Source organism: Botryllus schlosseri, chromosome 2 (assembly GCF_051294905.1).
Source record: "Botryllus schlosseri isolate E-star chromosome 2, Bs_hap1, whole genome shotgun sequence".
In the NCBI taxonomy this organism is placed as follows: domain Eukaryota; kingdom Metazoa; phylum Chordata; class Ascidiacea; order Stolidobranchia; family Styelidae; genus Botryllus; species Botryllus schlosseri.
Genome location: NC_137237.1, coordinates 16,185,080 through 16,211,603, shown reverse-complemented (window position 1 = coordinate 16,211,603; position 26,524 = coordinate 16,185,080). Strand labels below are relative to the sequence as shown.

General features: G+C 40.8%; 2 long non-coding RNA genes across 2 annotated transcripts in view; both read left to right on the top strand.

Annotated features, from left to right (window-relative positions):
* The window catches only part of LOC145433854 (uncharacterized), a 155,889-nt gene that overhangs the window by 113,256 nt on the left and 16,109 nt on the right, over nucleotides 1-26,524 (top strand). The window lies entirely within an intron of this gene.
* Nucleotides 6,061-25,671, top strand: LOC145433853 (uncharacterized). The gene is made up of 4 exons (XR_013913211.1): nucleotides 6,061-6,157; nucleotides 10,973-11,077; nucleotides 11,257-11,364; nucleotides 23,971-25,671. It is a non-coding gene; the product is annotated as an uncharacterized LOC145433853 (long non-coding RNA).

Sequence of the window (26,524 nt, the reverse complement as noted above, 5' to 3'; positions counted from 1 at the left end):
AAACACATAAATTTTATTAGTTCGATATAAATCATACAGGAGGGTTGGTAAAGGTGAGCGCTACGCAATGTAAGCACTGAGCTGTCTAAGAAACAGAGATGCATTGTTATTAGAATTAGATTGATCTACTACCACTACGACAGCGTAAGCTGTGTTCATTTCGTTTGCGGTCAATTTATTTGTGATGTAACAACGGAGGATCAGTGAAACATACTATCAGTGGTTGACTGATTGTTCTCACAAGTGACATCGGCGTATCGCGAACAATCCGAACACACACAAGATACAGAGAATAAATCGGCTTCGCGTCACGAGTCAATCCACATTTCTGAAGCGCCGAGTAAAGTCAAGTCATTTTGGCAAAGTGACTCGAGTCAAGTCAAGTCATACGAAAATGTTGACTCGAGTCTTCCCAACACTGCTCATTTGTACTACACTTGTAGTACTGTCTACTCATATTGCAACTGCTACTGTGCCGAACCTTTCGACGATCGGACATATCAGTATCGAAAACTTTGACCAACCAGCGACAGTCAATTTCTGTCAAGGTTTTATCGCCGCCGATCTTTCTGACACCGCACTTTGCCCAACCGCATATTGGCCAAGAATTCATGTCTTCGTATGTCCAGGCGCGGAATGGGTTGGCCTCGAAATATCTCTGTCTCATATCCCCGCAACTTCTCGTTGCAAACTCCTACACTGAAGCATCCCAGTGTTTTCAGGATAATCCAGTGTCGGTCACACCCGAAACGAGATTGCGCAGTGGTTCGTTCCGCAGCTGCAACACCAACAGGTTTATCCGACCAAGGTCGACGTCAGAATTGCCCCCTAAATTTTAGAGGTTTATGTGATCCGGTTATGCCAGTGGCTGCCAAAGGGAGAGTAATCCAGGTTTTTTTGGTGGGAAACAGACACACTTGTGATATAGATACATGAATAGGAATAGGACGTTATATATTTCTGTCCTTGTTGTTTTGGCGGAATACACACCGACTGATGATATACACACACACGATCTGTGCATATGCATACCTTGACGGCATGATGTGCATAATGCACGATTTGCATGATGTGCATAATGCACGATTTGCATGATGCATCGAGATAAGGAGGCTCGACACCACGATTACGGTTTCCGATTCACTGATCTGGACAGCAGCCTATGCGTTGCTAATTTTATGGCGGGTTGTTCCCATAAACTCATTTTAAGTTCTGGATATCCAAATTGTCGGGTTACAGAGTCACAAACACGTTTAGCACGAGCAGCGATTTTCGGTTGCGGTGAATGAAGACTCGGAAAAAATCAGAAGTGGGGAATGAAGAAAGATAAAGTTGGGAGCCTCTCACTTGAGCGGAGTCTTACAAAGGCCTAGAACGAAAGTGGGTCGTGCTACAAGTCAGTAAATCAGGATTCATGATAAAATGTATCGGCTTGGTGAAAACACCACGAACACCAAAACAACAATAACCCCGGAAGAAGAGTGCGCGAGAAAGGGAATGGTTTATACGTCTTTAAAATTGCATACATGATGCAATATTGAAATCGGGGAAGAAAGGTTACTTATACAATTTGATATGTGATTATTGGATGGATCGAAAAAATGGTTTCTTTGTTAAATGCGTTGTTCTTCTGCAGTAGTATATTTATGTGACTAATTGCTATCACCGCTGTCGATCGTTAAAATGACCGCTAAACCACAACCATGCAGTTCCTTCTATTTCAAAATGTATGGTTAGGCCTACCTCTCGCACAATGCAGCTAATGCATCAGCCAAATTTAGCAGAGACAGTATAGTAGGTCGCCAGAAGGCGTTTACAACAGTTTGAATTTTATAGATTGAAATCTTTAGTTTCGAATTTTTGTGGTACCTCAATAGAGGCAGTGGATGCATAAGAAAAATAAACGTTATGCAACAAGATGAAAGTTAAATTTGAATTTTTTCATTCCAGTGTATTGTATAGGTGCTTCGATAATATAAATAGTTAGCTACCTACACAACATATATAATTTATATAGATACTAACACCTTTCAGGGAAATTTTATTATAATATCATGTTACAAAATTTTCTCAATATCCGTAATATGCGTTTGCTCAATATTTTTGCAGGTGCATGAATTATATCAACAGCAAAAAAAAACGGACTGGGATACAATTTTGAAACGACATCGCGATTCTGAAAATATGGAAATAGGGATTTAATATAGATATACCGTTATTCAGCACGATGTTTACACTTCACAGCCTCCGATATAATGAAAAGTGAACAAGGCTAGGATGTCGACATTGCTTATTGCGTCTGTTATTAGGATATGCCGATTGCTAACAAGCGAGCCATGAACCCACTGATTTAACGACACTTTCTCACGCTTCTTGGTCGTTCAAAGAGTCGCTTTATACATCCCTGAAACCATATTTCCCACGCGCTACTTCCTCAAGATCGATACTGTGTCCTACTCCCAACGTTACTTGCACTTAGGGTGCGTGAGATATTAAACGTAGATTGCGGAGATGAAGCCTGTTTTTTTAATGTAATATGCGATACTTAGGATCATGCATTACTCTTTAAACTTGAACGTATTGCTATCATGGTCACGGTATAAATAGTGGTACTCGGCCAAATCTGGATGGGAGTACCCACCGCACATTAGAATCATTTACACCAGTGCTTTTCAACCTTTTCGAGCACATTCGCACTTTTTTGACAAAAAAAATTTCATTCACCCAAACCAATTGAAAATTGTTATACAAAAAGAAAATGCAAATACTTAGCAATATTTTGTTGGGATGTTCAACAAGTAGGTTACCGGTTTAGGCCATCAAGTGTCTCTTTAAAAAGAAAATTATTTCCTCCTTTTGGTTGCAACTATAGTGCACTAAAATCCTTTTCTGTCAGATAAATTGTTTTTTGTTCTAGTGCTTGGGTGGCCAGGTTTTTATAAGAACTTTCCAACACTCCTATCCAAAATGCACTTTATTTTATGCGAGTGGCAAATGCTTTCTGACAGATACAAAGGTTTAGTGGCATTTCGCTACCCAAGCCTAACGCATCAAAAAGAATGCGTTTTTAACATTAGTATGCTACGATTTTACGGGCATGTATGACATAAAGAACGCGCAGACAGCAATTGTACGCAACACAGCTGTACAAGGCATGTTCGTCGCACGCGATTTCAAATTAGGGGAATTATCTTCCTTTGAGCGTCGCATTTGTACTACCAAAACTGTCTACTCAGATTGCGAGGACGGGGCTGCCGACAATTTCAAGGACAGAGCATATCAATATAGAAAGTTTTGGTCAATCAGCGATGGTCATTTTGGCCACGGTTTTGTCACCGCCCTTTTTTTAACACCATTGGCGTAGGAACATATGTTGTCGCCCCTGCTTCCGTTGAAAATGCCGCTGTAAATAGAATGGAGAACATTTTCGAAATAGTTTCATATTCAAACAATCGCTTCAATAAAAAATAATTATTAATACTGTGCCGCGTCTCAGAAGATCTATATTGCTTGAGAAAGAAGCCCCACTGTCTCAGCATTTTCGCCCAAAAATAAAAGACAAAAAAATGGAGTAGAAATGAGTTTGGCAAATACAAAGCCAATTGCTGCCTCAAAATTGAACTTCAAAATTAAATTTTTGAACGTAGTCTCTTTCTATAGAAAGAATCGGTAGAGCTGATAGCTAATGATTATTATTCATGGTAAACGTAATTACGACTTTATCATTTTCAGCTTTGACAAACTCCTCTCACAGCTCACAAATAAAGCAGCTGTGGGTAATATTAATATTAGTACTGTAAAAAGAGGTAGTGGCACTTATCTTCCATAAAGGACTGATACGTCACGGTCAGTAATTACCTTCTGGTATAAGTTACTTCAGGGCATATATTAGCTTTCACTATACTGGTCAAAATAAAAGGAATCATTCACGCGATATCATAAACCCGACAACTAATAGCTCATGAGGAACTAAACAATAAAGGTAAGATGAAGTTCCGGCACAAGAATAAATATGGTGGAAAGTAGGTGTGATTTAGGTAGCCACCGTAAAACATCAAACGCTGTTGCATTACCGTGAAATGTGGCGACTTGTAGTTTCGCGGATAATCACGCGAAAAATTCGTCTGATACGGGCAACATATTGTCAAGAACAACCACCGATTCCAGTCTGAATCGTAAAAATTTAGCTCGTCATTAGCCATCTCCCTGTGAGCCACCTCCCTGTGAGCCACATCTTGCCGCCCCTGGCGCAGAGCCAGAACCGCTCAGTGGCTGCTACGCCACTGTTTGACACCGCACTTTTCCTGCGTTAAGTTCGCCAAATCTTTACGTCTTCATGTGTCCCGACGCAGAAGGGAATGGCCTCGAAATGAATCTGCCTCATACGCCCGCAGCCGTTAGTTGCACACCTCTACACTAAAACATCCCAACGGTCTGGAACGGTGATTTCCAGAAAAACCTGTCGGACAAATCTTATCATGAATTCAAAACAATTTGTGCATTACAAAAGTCGGCCGATTTACATGAACAAGTTGTACGTTCTCCGTGTCGCACTTATTTTATTGGTTATAGTACCCAACACGTATACACCGTGACTTTGTATGTGTAAACCTAACCCACTACAAATCCCGCCAAGCGCGAAGAAATTTAAAAAACGAACACTTATTACATACCTAATACCTGTCCTCTCCGGTGCCCCGGAGACCCGAAATTCTACCCTTTGCGACCTATACTTTAATACAGTGGCTCGTAAGGTATTGGGCACGACCAGGGCATAAATTCGGGTCGCGACCACACTAGAGCGATCTTTTAATATCGATGTGATATTTGTTGAATTTATTGTACCACAAAAATTGATTCGGTCCACTACCGGTCCACTGTGGATATAATATGTTAATATATGTCCATTGGATATTCTCCGAAGTGACTGTGTTGTGTACTACAGCCAAAAATGGGACGGAGAAAAGTGGTTACGAGGATATGGCTTGATCGTGAAAATGTGCCGAGAATTGTATTACACAAATTTGTTTGATGTTATGATAAGATTTATCTGACATTGGTTTCTCGGGACAGCTCTAGCTGGTGCGGTGTTATTCGGACTGGGTAGAGAGAGAGAAAGAGTGGGGCCTAACTACTGCGCCCGAATTATTTTGAACACCTCTTATTTTAAGAAATTAATTTAACGGCAATCACAATTTTGAAAAAAAACGGTACTCCTAGTTCCATCTATCACCGGTAGTGACTTCGATTCTACTGTTTGTAATTGAGCATATTTTTGTGTTAAGCGTTTTTGAAGTTCGAACATTCAGTTAAATTGTGAGAGAAAAGTATATTTGAAGAACCCTACAACACAACTAAGCGAGGCCGCATCGAGCGGTTATTCCAATTCGAGCATGAACCTAAATAGTATTATGTAACCACAAAAACTATAATTAGTAGTTGCAAAAGGACTGTAAGTGATGACCGTCCACTTTTAACGTTGTTGTTATTGGTGTTACGGATAGGCTAGTATTTTTTCTATAAAACGTTTCATTGGAAGCATGGGATATTCAGAGCAGAAAGTCAGAAGCACGCCTGCATCATTTGGCCAATGGGCCGCAGTTTTGCATTCCAACCAAGCTATTCATCCCCTTTAAGATCATGCACGTTATGTTCGACGAAGTATAAACCTATAGTGATCGAGGTGAAATAATCTTGGCTATACTGACTCTGGAGATACCAAAAGCACCGTAATTCAACGTTCGAACAGTTCGCTAGACCATTCAACTTGTATTACTATGTCGATGTTCCTATATTCTGATATTATCATGTGCAAGCTTTTAAAAGCTAACGTATTGTGGTGGAGCTTCCGCCCCGGACCTGTCATAGCTAATCCATCGTACTTGAGATACGCCATTGATTTCGTTTTTCATGTTGAAAGACAGTCAAGAAATTCCTATCCAATTGAGTATTACGTAAGACATAAGATTTGAACTCGATTTCGAAGATGTCAAAACACTATCTCAATGAAAAGTGAGATGAGGCATGTAAAAAAAGGGCCGCAGAGGGGAAAATGAGCGGAAGAAACTAAGAATATAAATGCACTGAATGGAAATATCTGTTTGGCATTTGATCGCTAATCAAGAGACGAAGACTGCTCGCAGATTATATAAAGTTGGTAAGATGCGTTTGAATTCCAATGATTTTTACCATAGTGCGGTGCTCTTCAGCCGGGTGTATCGTACGCCCTAGGGCAGGGGCGTCAAACCAGATTCATACATTGAGGGGCGCAACCAAAATGCAACCTAAAAATCCACGCCCGTGTTTTTCATGGAATACTTCATTATCAAGCCTATGTTAGTATATTACAATATATTACCGACGGTAGATGTTCCATTCTAGCAACACCTTTATTCGCAAACAACGGAATTGCCGAAAGAAGTACGGTGATGGGTCATTTGAATACCGACATATATCTTCAAGTCGCGATTCGGGTTTCTCCGGAGGAAGGGACCTTTTGATACAGAATTGATACAGCAGCTGGGCGATCACAGATTTATACTGCTGTGTAACTATAATGTTCTCTATGTATCTTGCATATAACGGTTTCACATTGGCATTTTCGCTTTTATGAATAAAAGGTTTGGTCCATTTGTCCATAACACTCAGTGCGTGCACTTTTTTGCCTTCTCGGAATTGGGTGTCAATGTCAGCAACTTGTTCCAAATAACAACTAGAGCAGTGGTTCTCAACCTGGGGGCGCCCCCCAGCACGGGAGGCTCTCATGGGGGGGGGTCGAGAAATTGACAAAGTCTGTATAAATTGTGACTAAGCATGTGTTCCATAACCATTCTGAAAAGGCGATTGTTGAAGATTAAACTTATTTCGTATTCAAGCTTGTCAAACTCAAACTCCTGCAGTCGCGCTCAACGGAGTATAGGGCAGGCTGATTTCAACTTCATTTGGGCAAATTTTTGATATTCTTTAAAGATTTAGAGCAATTCCCGCGTGTAAGTCATTCCTTACTTTATAGCTTTGGCAGCAACCTAAAGCTCGGTGCGCTGTGTAGCTGCTGTTAATAGCTGGCGAACTGCACTGCCTAAGAGAGACTTGGATGCAATATAGGTTGCCCGGTTTCGCCCTCAATTATAGGCTAGCTTAAATCAACATAATTTAATTCAATTCCAAAACTGATCAAATTTAGCATGGCAAGACAAAACGACGACGTGCTCTCTGTAATCACTACCAGCATTAGGATTAGTCTCAGTGCAACCTACATTGACATAAATTGATGTCCTGTTCAATGTTTTTTTGCTATTTTCCAACAAGTTTGGGGAAATTTGTCAGAAATGTAAAAGACTCAACAACTGGAATGCGGATTCAAACTTGGCGTAAGGTATACCGTATGCATACTATTAGATAAGGGGTGGGCAACCTGCACCCGTACGGCCGCATGCGGCTGTAAAAGGGAATTTCTGCGACCGTCGACGCCGAATTTAATTAGTACGTGTTGGCATGCAAATTGAAATTACGAATTCACTCCTGAATTTTGGAGAGATTTTAATTAATCTTGAAATTTTCTTCGCTTTACGCGCGATTCAACACGACTTCATTTTCGATTTTAATACAGTAGCGCCTTTCTCAATCTGAGCCAGAATGGGAATCGTCAAGAAATAACAGCATTCAACAAAGTGACTAATAACAATTGGCCCACCCGAAGATGCACTAGCATTTATAACTTGCCCTAAACTTTCGAATGCACTCCTTCCATCAACTCTACCGGTGAATCTGATCACATGAGCTGAGAAATGATAAATAGTTGGTAGTAATATGTGATACTGCTACTAGTAATTACGGAATTCATTCGTGGCTCTTAAAAATTTTCGCGCTCCGCGCGACAACATGCAATGTCAGCAACCATTCATAACATTGCCACTCGCGATTTCGGTGCGCACAATAGGCCGTTGTGAAAAGTAGAATAGTCCGGCGTTCACCGGGAATGGATATGGACACTGGACAGTTTAGCATAGGTATTTTGCATCAAGATAATTCATTGACATGACGATAAGTGCAGGGGGGTCAGGGGGCGCAATTTTTTGACCATCACCAAGGGGGGCGCATGTCCAAAAAGGTTGAGAACTGCTGAACTAGAGAGAAACCACAAGTCTGCTGTCAGATGTCAAATTGTCATAATGTCGCCTACGACGTACAATGAACATACTCGACATTTGCTGTATTGAGGGTTAAAAAATAATGGAATTATTTCTTCCTAAATCTCTAAGCATTTGTTAAAAATAAGCTGGATAATATAGGCATTTTGGAATCTTCTTAAAATTGCTTCGCTGGTCGGATAAAATTGTCTGACGGACCGTATGTTTGAAACCCCTGCCCCAGGGTTTTCCATAATTTCTTACTAAAATTCTAAGCATTTGTTAGAAATATACTGGATAATATAGGCATTTTAAAATTTACTTAGAATTGAATCCCGGGCCGGATAAAACCGTCTGGCGCGCCGTATGTTTGACACCCCTGTCCTAGGGTGTACCATAATTTCTAACGGGTGTGCCACTCGGAAGCGGTGTATTGGGGTGCACAAGACCCGCATTACTATGGATCTATGACTACTGACTAGCTATCACAATAAATAGGCAGGATTATGCTTCAGAACAGGCTGACGGGATGTGCAATATCGTACAATAGTCATATATATCGACTTTAGCAGGGATATAGGGCCTAGATAAGGTGTGGACAAACTTTTCAGCTCAAGAGCCGCATTCAACATCCGGATCCGTTCGCGGGCCGCCCCCTAGCAAAATTGGGATAAGCGAAAACAAATCATTTATTTTATTATATAGTGACCAATGATATGAACCATAGACATAATGCATATACATTAACAACAAATTAAAAACTTATATAATGATAACGCACACGCGTCACTGGTCATTCTGAAGAACACACTTGCCAAAGTCATGACAGACAAGTAGCCTATGTCGATTCTTAGAACCAGGCGGGGATTTGAAATTGTGGACAGCAGCGTTACTCATACAGGATGCACAGAAGAATCATAACACGGTACCTTTAAATACGCTTCATCAGCATATGACCTACTGTGTTATTACGTAAAACTTGGCTTCTTCACACTCTTTAGACGACATCAACATAATTTATTGTTGTCTCAAACATTTTATAATTCGGTTGCTTTGTTCAGCGGCTCAGAATATGAAAAGGTTGCCTAGGATGAGGATGCTCGGTTTAAAGTGGTGTTTCAAATTGCAGCAATAGATTCATTATATATCAGTTAAACTTATTGCATTAACTCCGAAGCCAAAACACAAACACTCTTTAGAGTTAAAGACGATTCTTTATTAAAAGCGAAGCATTCATGTGCACAATCTCGTTATTTTTTATGAATGAGTTGTGACCGAAGTTTGGGGTCCCTGAGGTCCGGTATTGCACTAGCAAGAAAATAAAGAAATACCATATTAAGACTATTGACTATCAATATCATAGTGAAATGTATAAAAGGAAAGCTTGATCAAGTCGCCGCGGTAATTTAAATTTTACTGTGCATTTTTTCATCATATTTTATAACTTTATTGGACTTTTGTGAGCCGCACAGAATGTTGTCACGGACGCATACGGCCCGCGGGCCGTAGTTTGCCCTAGACTGTACGTAGATAGTAAATTACATTCCTTATTTTTATGTCATAAGCATAGGTTTCACCTCATCATTTACCCGTTGGTAATGGATTTATTGGTTCCTTTAGGAGTAGAACAGGATGGAGTTGACATGTGCTCCACTTGCAATATCGATCTATGATGATTCTCGGGGAAACCACCGTGATAGCTCATACAGCTTGAATTGGTACTTCTCCGAGATGGTTAAAAATAGCGCAGTGCACACAGTTACACGGGTGTCACCAGGGGGTCTCGGGATTGGGATTGAATTTGAGAACCACTATGTTTGATGGTGGTCTGGTAACCTCAAGCCCTGATTAGTATTTAGCATTTGCAATACGTTGTGGTCTTGCTTATCCTTATTTCGATTAGGCCAGGGGTGGCTAACCTGCGGACGGAAGGCCGCATGCAGCCGTTAAACAATATTTATTTATACGATCGTCTACACATAATTAAATTAGCGTGTGTCGTCGGCCGTCGATAAGAAATTTGAATAACGAATTGATTTTCAAATCTTTGAGAGATCCTGATTCATTAAAACAAAATTTTTCACGCTTGGCTCGATTCGGGGTGACTTGAATTATTCGGTATTAATTTAATGCTGTCCTTGCAATCTGACGCCCGCCGTACAAATACCGCAAAGGAGAATTATGCGCCCCATAACGATACACCAAGTTGGAATCATGTGCGTCTTAGGAATGAAGGTTTTTCTGATACGTTTGAGCGATTCCAAAATATATTTTAAGTATACCTAAAATCCTCATAATGGGTCAAGAAATAACAACACGCAATGAAGTGATCAATAAAAACCATCAGATGCATCATCATTGATTTTGTGCCAAACTTTTCGAAAACGCCCCCTCCACCAGCTCTACCAGTTAACATGATCACGTGTGCTGAGAATAGATAAATATTGCGTATAACTTTACATTTTGGTAACGTGTGTATGTAGCATATTGATATCATCAAAACATGTGCAACGTGACGAATTGGCATATATGTATGGATCATAACGTCGAGATTTGGCGCTTACCGTAATTTCACACCTAGCAGCTTGCGAGTCCACGTCGACGAGCTGTTATAATTAATAATACCATACTAATACAATTATTATACCATACGATAATTTCTCAGATATCATGGAAAATAATATTGATTACGCAAAATGATTGTTGTACCCAGGGGTTGGTTGCAACAGGAACAACATATGTCTCATCAGCTTCGCGTGGTGATTGGCACTCATATGAGATCGTTTTCTTCGGTCATGTCGTTTTATTATTGAGCAATAAATACCATTCAGATTCCTTTGCAGAATGAAATTTGGCGATGATTTCATCAGCCGCTTGGTCTTTAATTTTTCTGCTACTATTCAACTGTGCGCGTGATGAACTGGATGCGCATCCGTCCCAGAGATCAGGTTAGTTGACTTTTCGTAAACATGCGCAAGACTGCAAAAGTATTGTGTCGTCTAACTTATCGATTTTACAATGCACATTGTTGAATCTTGGCCCTGGTGTAAGCTTGTTCGCAAAATAAAATCCAGATACGTCCTGTTAGCCACCGAAGGTTTTAATTTTTATTATTTCATTTCAAAAGTTATGAGGATTCTCAAATTAATTGGAAGACGATGTAGATCAAATTACTGCTCGTCGGACGGAGGGGTTGGAAGCTGCGCGACTTATAAAACAAGGAGGTTACGAAAGAGTGAGTGTTTTTATGTCATCACCACATTACTATATTTCTCCATCCGTTCTAATTTTATTTCTGATTTCCGATTAACTTCAGGCTTTTGCAAGGCCCTATATTCCCCTATGGTTCAAAGTCAATTGTAATATTCTGATCGCGATTCAACTTGTCGCGTCGCGAGCTCAATCGTGCTAAGGATTAACCTCACAGAAGGATATAGGTTAGAACAGACAGCGACACCGACAAAACTTTTCAGACAACGCAATTTGTGTATTATCAAGTCACCACCGAAAGCCGGTTCCGTGATGTCGTAATAGGGTCCATCAAACCACTAGGTGTCGCCAGACTTTAGGTGGTGACCGCCTTTGTTACGTATGCGGTTGCCGTATTAAGAAACCTGTAGGTTACTTTCTCGATTGTGTAAGGGTATTTTATATGGAAAAAATGGCTACAACATATTCTACGGGGACCGTGAGCTCGCTATAAAATGAACTAAAACTTCGGAAAGCTTGTACGGAAGGAAATAAGGCCGATTTGATAACTAGGTGAGAATGTGAAATTGTCAACTAAATGTCGGCTACCAGCTCAGCACCAGAAGTATTCGAAGTTTTAATTCATTTTATAGCGAGCTCACGGTCCACGTAGAATATGTTGTAGCCATTATTTCTATATAAAATACCCTTACACAATCGAGAAAGTAACCTACAGGTTTCTGATAACGGCAACTGCGTACGTAACAACGGCGGTTACCACCTAAAGTCTGGCGACACCTAGTGGTTTGATGGACCCTATTACTTATTCGTTCTCACGAGCGAAAGCGGGCTCTGCGACGTCAAAAACAATCACTAGTTTGTTTATTATAATCTCAACAGCGATCGGGAGAGGTCTATGACGTCATAGTTCTTTGTTTGCTTATTATTATCTCACCAGCGGTCTATAATATGACTGCAATGGCTCGGTGTATGAAGGCTGGTTATTCGTATTCGCAAAAAAATGTTGTAAGCGTAAATTATGATATGAATTTCAATGCAATATGTACTCATACAGCTGCAAGCAAAACGATAATCAGATACCCATCACGTGACTGTTCTACTCACCACAAACTGAGATGGTTGACATTTGTAGTTATCCTATAGACAGGGTTGCATTTAAAACAAATGGTGTTTTAAAACAATCTATTTAAAAAAAATTAAACGCTGTATAATTATACCGTAATTGTGTGTATACTTTCGAAAAGACATGTAACATGAGCCTATCTATACGGACGATTTACACCCGATATAGTCGACGAATGTACGATGTGTGGGCGGTCGGAACCCTCGAAATCGTTAGTGGTTCAACAGTTATGGCACGTAGATATAGATCAATGGCACGACTAACAACGACCGTAAAGATGCTGCAAAACTACGTAGTTTTGGTTGAAGTTATTTTTTGGTCCGTACATGAAAGGGTTCGGAAGCCTTTTTCGTCAAAGGAGCAATATTTAACCTATATTTTGAATTGTCAATTCACTGTGACGTCACGATCTAAGATTCGTGACGTCTTGTCTAAAAAATAAAAATAAAAAATAAAACAATGTTTTAAACATGTTTGTTTTGGAATCATTTTTGTTTTAAAGGCAACCCTACCTATAGAAGGTATAGATAAAATAGGATCTATTTTGTCATTGATAAAGTGTTTTGTGTTTATTGATGCTAATCGTTATCAAACTCTCATAGTGCGCTCCTTCGTGCATGGTTGCGATGCTTCCCTGTCTGTAAGGTGTATACGAAATCTCCATTATGTTACAAGTGTGATTGTGCTTGACTGTTACTAACATCGCATTATGTTTCCCGGCCGAAGTTTGCATTTCGAAAGTACGCTCATTACTCATGCGGAGCTGTAAATTTTCGAAGACGCCCTCTCCACCAGCTCTACCAGTTAATATGATCCCGTGGGCTGAAAATAGATACATATTTGACAGTAATATATGAAACTACCAATATTTTATACGAAATTCATTTTCGCATCCCGTGTGACCAAAAAAATGAATCCCGGTAACTTTTCCTAGCAGTTCTATATGCGATTTTGGGGCGTACATAATAAGTCTGCGGGGGTGCTATGCTTCGACAATCAGAAACTTTTTTTACAATAAGTAATTGTCGTCCAGATGGGTTATGACGATGTACCGTACTAACCGAACACAACTTTCATATCGCGATGATGATAGTTCTACCTACGGTGGCAGTATCATTATTAGCAGACTGCGGTTTCATTCAACATATTGACTGCTGACGGCCAATAACCCGTTTTCGCATTATGATGCAGCAGATAACGCCACTTGATTGAAAATTCGTGGCACCTCGACTAACCATCGCGCGTAACTTTTTTTCAACTTCATGCGTCGCAATTAGCAGTATTTAATCACACGATTAGCATTCTTCCGGATCAGTCAACTTTATTATCTCCGCCTAAAATGCGCCTCGATTAGCAGCTTTTAATCACATGATTAGCATTCTCCCGGAACAGCCAACTTTATTTTCTCCGCCCTAAAATTTGGGCTACGAAATTAATGATGATGCCTTTTCCGGTTTTCATTATTTCCTTTGTTGCATGTTGCGCTATTGTAATAAAAACGAAAAATCCAAGTAACCCTTAGCCAGTGTTGGGATCAAGTCACTACCTTTGAGTCACAAGTCAACTCCAGTCATTGCGCATTTGGACTCGAGTCAAGTCATGTCATTCGAATTTTTAAAGTGTTTCGAGTCAAGTCAAGTCACTCTATTTTTGGAAGTGACTCGACCCAAGTCACGAGACAAGTCACTATCACCAAGTCATGTCGAATTTTCGGAGTTTGAGACGTGATTAAAGCCATCGCATATTGCAAGATGATTGAAGTACAGATTGATCTGCTATTGATTATGAATCGAGTAATGGATATCGTGTTAATTCCCCGTTCAACGGGGCGTTTTTTGGCTCGCATATACGAAGAACTGTACTAAACCACTTCGGTAACTGTCCACTAAATTGATGCATATGATACCACAGAAAGTTGTAACCAATTAATGTGATGCAATATACAATCTACGAACATTTCCATACGACACAATTTAAGAATGTACCAATTGTTGACAAGTAATATAAATGCATAAACAACTCTATCACTTCTGTCATTCTTATTCATATTACGCAAGGGGTTCCTTGATATTTGCACTGGGCAGTAGGCTAAGACACTGCTACAGATAGAATACTGCAATACCAACACAATGTGAGCTCTAATCACCTCGTTTACGGTCAATTTATTTGTGACACACCGACGGAGGTTGAGTAAAACCGTCCTGCGCAATCGTTGAATGACATTCTGCTAACAAATGTCTTTTCTGCGAGTCGAGAACATGTAGGGCCTACTTACATGTACTTACATGTGCATGTACAGCGATTTAGTCGACACCGATTGCTTGATGACTCGAAATTGACTCAATCGACGATTTTGAGACGCCCAGTCAAGTCAAATCTATCTTTTCATTGTATCGCAGTTTGGTGGTGTTTTGAGTTTTGAAATGATGGAAATATAATTAAAATGATACTTAAGTCAAGTCAATCTTGCACAGTGACTCAAGCCGTCCCAACCCTACCCTGAACCGTGCTAAGTGGGAAGAAAATTTTGGGTTGAATTAAAATTTGTCAGTTTGGGAACCAATTCCAATTGCATATTGACGGCTACCAGCACACGTTAATTTAATTATGTGTAGACGGCCTCATAATTATTGTTCTACGGTTGCATATGTGGCCGTACGTCCTCAGGTTGACCACCCCTGGCCTAATCGACATAGCTATGTACAAGGCTGCAACGTATCGGAAGTGCGAAATACTAACTAGGGCTCGATGTTACCAGACCACCATGTAATACAGTGGTTCTTAAACTCGACCCCAGGGACCCCCTGGCTACGCCCGTGCGATTATATACACTACGCTAATTCTAAGCATCTGGAAGGAAGTACCGATTTAAAATGTCTGGCTTATCGCGGCTGTTTCCTCGAGAATCATTATAGACAGATATCGCAAGCTGAACACATGTCAACTCCATCCCTGGTATATTCCACAAGGAGCCAGTAAGTCCGTTACCAACCATTAAATGATGAGCAAGAACATTTGCGTATGACATCCAAAAAGGGAAGTAATTTGCAAGCTGCATACCGTTTACATCAGTGGTTCCCAACCTGTGGTACGCGTACCACTAGTGGTACGCGAAGGTCTTCCAGGTGGTACGCGAGTCGATTCTGTCTTTTTCGATCGAAGGGAGTTATTAGTTCAGGTGAGGTTGATTTTGAGTTTTTTGAAGCGGTCGTCTCACGCTATTCCTCAGCTCCTAATTTTCCCTTAAACGTGGGAATGTGAGCAAGGATTTTCATGCCTAATGACTATGAGGTCGAAGAAACGAAACCGACTTGTTGCGCCCATAGATGACTTTCGATGCGCTGTAAGCAAACGTATGCCACGCATCGACAAGCTAGTAGTAAATAAACAAATGCAGCCATCGCATTAAATAAATTGACATTTTTTGTGCGTTGTTATTTCATTACGCTGTTCTTCCTGTGACTGGTGATGAAAAAATACATCCCATCATCCCAGGCTGATTATGCCTATAGTTCAGGGGTGTCAAACTCAAATTGCATCGCGGGCCGGATCGAAGTCATGAAATCGCTCGCGGGCCGGACCAGTCAACGGAATCCAAAATTTTGCCTCGTGCCTATTGCTACTCGCTGGATTACTTTATTATCGAGCATATATAGATAATACACGGATCGTAGGGGTTTTATTCTAGCGGGTCGCAACACCATTATTTGCGAGCAATGCGAAAATACGATATTTGTCCGGTTGAATACAGTTAAGAACCGCTAAAACAATGGGATTACCGGCGATACAAGTAAACATATTTAAGTGTTCGCTTTGCTTCAGTCCAGGGATGGCCAACCTGCGGCCGTAAGAGGGAATTTGTGAGGCCGTAGACACGCAATTCAATTAGTATGTGTTGGCGGCCGTCGACTTGCAACTCGAATTCACGAATTGACTCCCGATTTCTTGAAAGATTTTAATTAATCTTGAAATTTTCTTCGCGCTGCGAGCGATTCAATGCGATTACGTTTATCGATTTAAATATAGTAGCACCCTTTGCAATCAGAGCCCCACAATACAGATGCGAACATCAGTGGAAAATGATGCGACTTACATGGAAATATCAGCTCGGAATCGTGTGCTCGCCACTATACTAAAAATCCTGATGTGAGGTCAAGAAATAACAGCATGCTACAAAGTGACTAATACCAATTGGCCCACCCGAAGATGAATCATAATTTATAACTTGCTTTAAATTTTCGTAAACACCCTTACCTCAACTCTATACCAGTGAATCTGATCACACGGGATGAGAAAGGATAAATGTTTGAGGGTAATATGCAAATCTGAATTTTTTCGCGCTTCGCGCGACTATGCGAACTTCATTCCTTAACATTACCAGTGACCACTCGCGATTTTGGTGCACATAGTAAGCCTATCATTAAATACATTAGTCCGGAGTTCACCAGAAATGGACATAAACACTATAACCTGGGTATTTGGCGTCCAGCAGCTCGTTGATTACGACTATGCCCCGGAATGCGGACGTAGGTTACATGAGTAGTTGAAATGCCGTGAATGGCAAAAAGGTTGGCCACCCCTGCTTTAGTCATAATCTGGCGTTAGCCCTGCGTATGCGTTGTGATGAGTACAAGATATTCAACTGTCAACGCGGACGTTGTAATTTGGTTTATTACTGTGGATGTGATGAATAATATAATCTTTTTTCAATGTACTCAGAATAATGCGGGCCGGATAAAATCGTCTGGCGGGACGTATATTTGACATGCCTGGCCTAGTTCAATAGAATTTGTTAATACACCTCGCATAGGTCAAATACGTGATTATGACGTCATAAGTGGTGGGAACGCGAGTAACTTTATAGGTGGTACGCGAGCACTGCATAAAACCTCAAAATGGTACGTGGGTGGAAAAAGGTTGGGAACCACTGGTTTACATGAACACTGTACGATATTGCACAACCGGTCAACTTGTTTTAGAGCAGTGGTTCTTAACCTTTTTTTCTCCAGCGCCCCCTTTCAAAAATTATCGTGCTCCAGCGCCCCCCACCTCATATTGTAAGGACTGTAATAAAGACAATGGGTAAGAGGGAGGGCCGAAACAGCACTTCGTCAGCAATCCTAAAAAGCGATTGTCTTGCGCAGCCATAGCGTGATAAACCAAACCTCGTGAGCACTTCGCCCCCAAGACAGAGATGGAAGCGGGCCGGGTGAGCCGGACCCGAACCCGGCCCGAACCCGACAAGTTCAGCCCGAACCCGGCCCGAACCCGACGGTCGAGTTTTGAGCCCGTTTCGGCCCGAAACCAAGTTCAAATAGCAATTTTCAACTGTTGCGAGCAAATAAGCTGATATACGATTCAAATTTCGAGCTTTTCAACGCTTTCAATGCTCTCACTTTGTTTTCTTTCGATAGCAATCTTGCATATGGCAAGAGAACTTAATATATCTGAATGAGAATACGCTGAAAACAGCCCCACTGTTAACTTAGTTCCACCATCCTTTTTGCAAAATGTGAACTGTATTAAATGGTTCAATATTAAACCAAATTAAAGAAATAAAGGAATGAAATTGGCCAAGATGAGAAAAAATAGTCTGTTCAAAATACAAGTCAACTGTCATCCATACAAAGGGCGTTGCATTCACACGTTATACGAAGAATTGATTATTTCAATAGCCTCAACAGTTACTGGAGACAGTCGGGTTCGTCTCTGCGACAAGGTCAGACCGCACGATGAAAAATCTCTTTCGGATTGCGCACTTGAGCACTGGGCTGCAAACATCTTTCTAGCCACCCTGGAGAGCGTTGGAAAGTCCCGTTCATGGTTTCTCCAGAAGTCCACTTGTTTACTATTTAGCTGACATTGTTTCATTATTCAATCATAGTCTTCGGGCCGTCTTATAATGAAGTTTATCTGGGTTCGTACTTCGTATAAAATTTATTCACAGATATTGCCATACTTACGTGATACGGTATTGGTGTATCTTATATGTAGTTGTGCCACTTTCGAACAAAATTGCAAATCAAATTTGTAAATGAAGTCAATGGTTTTCGTAGTGACTATTCGGCCCGATTCAATCCCGATAATTTTTATAACTTTGGACCCGAACCCGGCCCGAGCCCGGCCCGAACCCGGCCCGAACCCGAAAAGCCCGGCCCGACTTCCATCTCTGCCCCAAGAACCCCATCGCGTGATTTCGATGGTCAGCAAAGTTTGTATGGCCTGGTCGCCCTAGGCGCCAACATTTTCTCTAAAGCATGAATGAATAGGTGGTAATTGCATATGTATATATATTTCGCTATAAACTTTCTATCCTCTCATCCCACGTAATCAGATTTACCAGTAGCGATGAGTGAGCTGTTGCATAGGAAAATGAAGGTCACGTAATTAATAATTGAACATATTCGGGCGTGCCTGTTGGTGCAATTAATTCGTTACATGTTGTTATTTTGTTACCTCTTGTCCGCTATATAGTCAAAAGATATTGAAACGCATAAACATATCAAACTTAAGTAAGCACACGATTCAAAATTGGTATTTGTCCACTGGCAAATAATTTCCTCTGATGGATGATATTCAGGCCGTGTTATTTTTGGCATATGCCAAAACTGCCAAAAATAACTTATTTTTGGCATTTTTTGATTTTGATTTTTGGCAGTTTTGGCATCGTCCTCTAAATAGATAGTTTCAGCCTCGAATTAGTCACAAAAACGCTTTATTTGGGCTAGTTTGTCAAAAGACACCACATAATGTCCAGCATCCACGTATAATCAATGCCAACAAACAATAAGAAGAAGAAAAAACCTAACGATTTCATAGGTTAATAATATCAAACGAAACCACAAAATGTGCAGTATCCATCGTAATCGGTGCCAATAAGCAAAAAAGAGAAAGAAATGCCTAACAAACACGCTCAACAGCTGATTGTTACAGCTGTTGAATAGACTTAAATCGTTTGCACTGTAACAGTGCTTCCAAACTCAGCTCAGGTCAGCTAAGTTTCTCCTAAATTCATTTCTCGCCCAGCGAATCTGGGAAATATCGGCTTCAAAAGAAGCCGTTGAGGGAAAGAATGTTGCCAGTCATCCACAAAAGGTTTTCAGAGCTTCAAAATCTTTGGAGGGCATCATGAAGAGAGATCACTTCGCCAGTGCCATCGATCTCATCGCGGAAAGAATTTTCTTCCCGATCCTTTTCCAGGAATTTCCTGTGTTGTCTATCTCAACACATTCTATTTAGTAGCCCGACTATCATTTCTCCTTCAGTCTACCGATATATTTTCGGAGGACTTTTGTCACTTCAGGTGGCTTTAATATTACCAACTCGCGTGGAAGAGTCCTGGGAAGGTTAGCTTGATTAAGAACATTGACGCAACAAGACTGTCTGGCAAAACGAGACCATGCAGCTCAGAAATAGCCAGACAGTTTGTTGCGTCACAATGTTCAACTCGATCACAATGCAAAAATCGTGGTTGATTTTGGGGGTTCCAGTTCCATGAGCAGAATATAATTTATATTTTAATAAGCAGTACTGCGGCAGCTTTTCATTGATACCCGTTTTATCAAATTTAGCGCTCGACAAGCCGGTCAAAAATGGTCGTAAAATTGCCTTTGGACAAATGGAAAGTATGACGTAAACCAAATGCAGTCAGCCGTTCAATCTCGCTGTGCCCACACCATTTAGGACACTATTCTTTCACCCCTAATGGGTGGGCTGAACCCAGTTTAAGAAACCTGCCTTTCACAAACGCTCTTCTCGCTTGTAACGCGGTCCTGTTAACACAACACCATGAACGAAATACGCTATTTGGTAGGCCGTGTTATTTTTCGCATATGTCAAAAATTGCTTATTTTTGGCATTTTCAAATTTTTATTTTTGGCAGTTTTGGCATCTGGCTCCTGAAATGCCAAAAATAACGCGGCCTGATGATATTTGTCCTGTGGGGTGCAGATTGCGACGACATGACAATTCGGCACGAGCGATTTAAGCACCTATGGACAATTGGACCTATATCCATCGCAGTTTACGGTCAACATAAGGGCAATGCTCTTCGGCTGAGGTTTTCTCGCTGACGATCTTTTTGACACACTTCTCGGAGTCCCATATGTCTTCGAGCATCGTGACGTGGTGATGGCCAACGCCGAAATACCTATTACTATGTTCTATAATTATGCATATTCTTCCGTGGGGGACTCGTCAAAACATGATGTGTAACTTATGTTCATTCACAGAAATAATAGGCACCCTTCGAGCTCACCGATTGGGGTTTGGGTTGCAGCAGTTGCGGTCCTGGTAAGAGGTCAAAGTCCAGTCGGTCTTCTCGAGAATTTGATATTGGGAATATTTCGCGCTTTAATCGCACTCGAGGACCATTCGACTGTAATGAACTATATAATAATTGTGTGTGATATATTCAGGGTCAATTCAAGGTTGTTATAACAACAATCAGATACGGTCTCATACCCAGTGGTTCGAACCATCCCGAATTCACATCTGCGATTGGCAATACGGGGAAATTAATGGAATTGGATTTTGTCTTAGTGCTTTGTGTAACTATTAAGTAGCTAAGTCAACTGAGAATGGGATGCATATATCTGTTCACATTGAATTTGGTACCGTACCAAGTTGATAATTTTAACATGAATGTATTCCAAACAAAGCAACACATATTATATAACATTTTTGCGAGGATGTGAACCACAACACTAGATAGTATCATTCTTTATGATACGACGAAGAAATATTCTGACGATTTAATTTTGCAGCTCTCAAATACAAGTATATTTAGCTATTCATTTCGTGCAAAAAGCTTCAAAACTTATTTTATGTACAAGGGGCTCTCACCCTCAAAAGTGATATGCAGTGCCTCCTTCTTTGATTTTCACACGCTGTGCGCTGCGGGATATAATACCTAGTTCTAAACATGTTGTTGGAAATGACCCTAGCAAGCGTGTCGGCATTGTTTTAACGGTAAATCGGCGATCTGAAAGTACACGGAATTCGTTTTACATGAATTAGAATAACCCACTACATTTATGAAAACATATGTAGCAAACATCGTCACGTAGCGCGACTAAAATTTTCGGGATTTGACATGTTTTGTGGAATGTTAATTTGCTCTGGATATTTGTTGAGGATATGTTCTACTACGACATCATCTACTGCGAAGCCATTTTTCTTCAGCATCCCCCATATAGCCCCCGTGAGCCCAGCGCCCCCCATATCGCCGCCTGAGCGTTTCCGCCCCCTACAAAATCGCCAGCGCCCTTTGGGGGGCGCTGGAGTCGAAGTTAAGAACCACTGTTCTAGAGCATAAACTTGTGAAACTAGTCATTGGTCTATTGCATTGCGGATCTGGTAAACCCCAGTACACCCTTTACAAATTATGGTACACCAAGAGGTTTCAACTTTTTTTGCTCATGGCCCAATACATTAGTATTAGATTATTTCTCAACAGCAAAATATTCACTCCACTTTAAACAGAAGTATTTTGTCAGTCAAATTTAAACAGTATCTTGTCCTCCAGATTTTGCATTTTGGGATCAGTCGATGAGAGTAAGCAGTAGGGATGGTGTGAACGTGAGGTTCACGTTCGCGTTCTGTGTGTGAACCTCGGAAATTCAGAGGTTCGCGTTCACAACAGAACCTTGGTAGGTTCTGCACTGTGAACCTTTTTCATATATTACAATATTCACTTCATCATAACATCGTTGGTTTAAATTTATCGCATTTCATCTGCAGGCCACTCTATGCATGGCGCTGGCAGCATTAAAAAACATCAACACTAGACGAGCATGCACCTTGACAATCTCAAAAGTTTTACTTGCTTTGTTGCAAAAGTTTGCTCGAAAGATCCAGCTTTCCGTTTGTACATATTTAATGACTCTCTGTTGCGAGCTTGACCCGCAATCACGAAATATCATGAGCGAAATAAGCTATGTAGTCAGCGAATGATGCTTATTCAACTAATCAATGAGATTGATATCGTGTTCTGATGTAAAAAATCTAGCAGGCGTACGGGGTCAATCTTGACTTCATGTTTACTGTATCATCAAAACCAAGTCATGACTCAAGTCGTCCCAACACTCCTACAAGGCTATATCTGCATCTTCCTTGGCCGGCGGCATATGCATATCATGTAGGCCTACTCATGGTATGCATAATTGCATATGCAATTATGCATAGATCGTGTGTATTATGTATATCATGTTTCGGCGTGTTTGGCGCAAAAACATCAAGGACAAAAATAAACTACGCCCTCTCCTTTCCTTATATTCCCTAATAAGTCCTCGTCGAATATGTTGGCAAAGCGGTGGAAGATATTGATTTTATGGGATTGTTATATCATTTGATTGTCCCAGTTGATACGTTTGGCGACGTTTAAAACGTCAATATATACTTCAGCATTGTGACATTATGTTGCCCGAGTCGTCGCTAGGTATCGTGTACATTAATATGGGCTATCATTTCATCGAAGGATAGAGTTGGAATTAGCAATATGACGTCACGTGACGTCATGAGGTTCACGTTCGTGTTCACACAGAACCTTCCTAAAAGGTTCACACCATCCCTAGTAAGCAGCGTATGTCGGTTGCAATATCAAGTCTTTCGTGCGTTTTGGACTTTATGTTCGAAAGAGATGAATCTACTGCTTCGCACAACTCGTGCAAGGATTATGACCGCATAAATCTTGAAAAAAAAATGTTGACACCACACCAGGACCAGGGCTGCTACAATTCCGAGCAAAATTGAAGTAAATGGTACATTCGGTCGACCTCGATTGCTACTACCTATTGATATGACGGCTAGCCGTTTGGTAATTGATTCTATCTAAGTGTCAGAAAAGGATGACTACTATCTTCAATTTTCAACTGAATCGAGAGACTTGCAGATTTAACGCGGTTATATTGCAACGAATACAATTATATACAGCAGCCAAGTTCAAATCAGACCAACACTATTAATTCCAACTGTACGCATGACTAGCCTTGCCAACCATTGTGCCATTGCGTCTCCGAAGTCGGGTGGTTACAATACCATGCAGGATCCGAGGTGCAATAAAACAGGGTCACACCCTTTAGGTTGAAAACCTTCGGCATACCTGATTGTCGTTTGAAGACCCGTGTCGATGTGGAGGAACTCGGGTTCTTTTATATGCGGGCTATGGCCTATATGTGTGAGTCAATATAAAACAAACCTGTTTAAAACATGGCCCTTGTTTTAAATATTTCATTTTCAACTATTTACGTCTCGAATGAAGAATTGTGATTTGATGAAAAGTATTTATGATTCTTTGAGAACAATAACTGAAACTAAAGGGCCAATATGTCTCCTTCGACGATAAAATTTCCCGACTACTGTATTAAATACACCAACGAATATATTTGACCGGGACTATATTTCCTGTAACACCTCATACTCAAATTTGTATAGTTTACCTGAAACTACAACATAAATCCTCATATTTCAAAATAGTAGATCCCATAACATCACTTTATCATTCAACAGTTTGCCGTATATGCTCATCATATTTCTGCGGCACAGCAAGACACAGGAATTCCATGCTTACCGGTTCATGGTGACATCAAGGGAGACAGTTGCGTGACTTGAGAGATTAACATTGGAGTCCTGATATGCAAGTATCATCATGCATTATACCAAATACTGCTACAGACTTCGTTCTGACTGCGTGGAATCTACTGGCTCTACAAAAGATACGGCCAAAGTACTCTCCGCCGGCAAATATATGTTGCAGTATTTTACCTGCTTGTCAATTGATTTCCGCCCAATATTAGGGGGGAAACTATTTAAGTTGCGAAATATACCAACGTCATTTTTACGAGACTATTCCAATGAAGCTGAGTAAGTAGGTAACCTAACTTATTATTCAATGAAGTAATAAAGGCTCCAATGCTCACGTTCGCGTTCACGAAGAGGTTCCCAAACTTTCTCAGCTTGTGGCACACCAGAAAAATTATGAAATTCTTGCGGCACACTTAGGCCGAGAAAAGTAGCTGTAAAGATGTATGCATGTATGCATGTATGTATAGGGGGAGGGGGTGCTTCTCTGCAAACGGAGGTCTTTTGCACCATGCCTGTTTATTCACGGAACTATAAGTCCCTAGGGGACAATATAACAAAGTCTAACATTGATTGTATCGTGTACGGACTTTTCAATAGCGAATTAAACGGAAGTTGAATATTGTGTCTGTGTGCGGATTGAACTAGATGAACCCTGGATCGATCGTAGCGATAGCATGATGTGACAAAATACCCAAGCGTCTCTGGTTGATTGCATGTGTCACAGAGTCCCGTTTCATGAAGTCCAATTCTGTACAGATGAGTGTTAGTCTACAATGCCCCGTTTGCATTCGAATGAGAATGGACGATTATCTACGGGAGAGACCCGGCATGATCGTATGATCATCGATGCTTGGAAAAATTCGTCGATATTGCGAGTCAGTGTCCATTTGATTCCAATTATTATCCTATTGAGTTTTGCAGAATTCGTGAATTAGGGTATTTGCTTCGTTTGTAGATATATCCTGCTTTTCTATGTTGTCTGATAGATCGTTGGCTGCGTCTCGCGCTAGTTGGTCAGCTTTCTCGTTGAAACCAACATTCTTGTGTCCAGGTATATCCATAATACTATCGACGCTGCTTTCTTATTGCAGACCAAGGCGTTGTTGCGTTATTGTATATCTACGACGATGCTATCCGTTGTGTTAGTCGTGTTTATTGCTGCCAGAGCGCTTTTGCTGTCTGGAAAAATCGTGATATTAAAATTTGGCAGCTATTTTACCGTAACCCAGTCCAGCGCCGCTCTTATTGCAGCATGCTAATGGAAATTTAACAATCACAGTGAGTTTGCACAGCTTGATATATCATCTCAGACGGCCACTCTGTTGATGTGAGTCCTGGAGTTTTACCAGAAATGAAGCGAAACCAACTCGCGATCTTCCTAATTCAAATAAATACAAATCAGGTTTTGAACTATTTTGTAAATTCAGAGGATGATATCGCGTCATCACCCTATATAAGCCCGAAATTATAACGTTCACACTATTGACGTGATTTTATTCAACTATGCTGATCCCTCACTTGACACCGGTGGTCAAAATTCGTGGTTATGTTATGTGGTCCTGTACGCTGTTCTTCCGTTTTCGATGCACCGTCGCCCTGTAAAATATATTTCATATCAAAACCAAATCGGTGTATGGCGACACAAATTCCTCTTATCGTAATTGTTATTGCTACGTACGATTAGACAAAGGATGTTCATGTAGAAATGCTAATGAAGCACTCGGAATAATGCTCTGTTCCGAAGAGCCATCAAAGTCCTTACTAGACGATGGCTGAGAAGTCATCCTATAGCGTGGGGATTGCCTACTGCCGTAAATTCCGTGGCTGGGATTTTGGTATTCCCGCAAGATCCAACAGTCCCCTCATCGCTATCTGAACATATCGGATATTCCATTTTACGTTTGAGATTAGAGGATGCACCCTCCATCACCTACCCTTTGGGGCAGTGAGGGATACACTCTGCATTCTGCCTGTCAAATATCCCAAAAGACGGTAACGTCACACCACATACACAACGTAAGGACCTGATCGATGCCGGCCGAAGCAAACGACGGATACCGATAATTACTTTTTCGCGAGAGACCTCGGCACTCGACGACCGTCAGACGGGAATGTTTCAGCAAATAATGTTATTATTGAAGTGATGATGCAACACGTTTCCATTCTCAGTGAAGAAATCCTATTTGAATATCAAGACAAATATTCAGTTCTTTAAAAAATGCTGCTGTATGGTTGGAATCGGGAATAGAGTACACCAATCAATGAAATTGCATTATTTAGACGACCTGGTAATTTCCATAGGCGGCTTTCCTTTGCTATATTCTCTAAAGGTTGTTAGGCGAAGGGAAAGCAAATCGTTTATGAAGTACATTATTCATATGTGAAGCAGTATAACATTAATCAAACCTCTTCTCGTTAAATTGCAATTAAATGCATTGACAGCGGGGGAGATAGCGTAGTTTTAACGACAGGCGCCCAC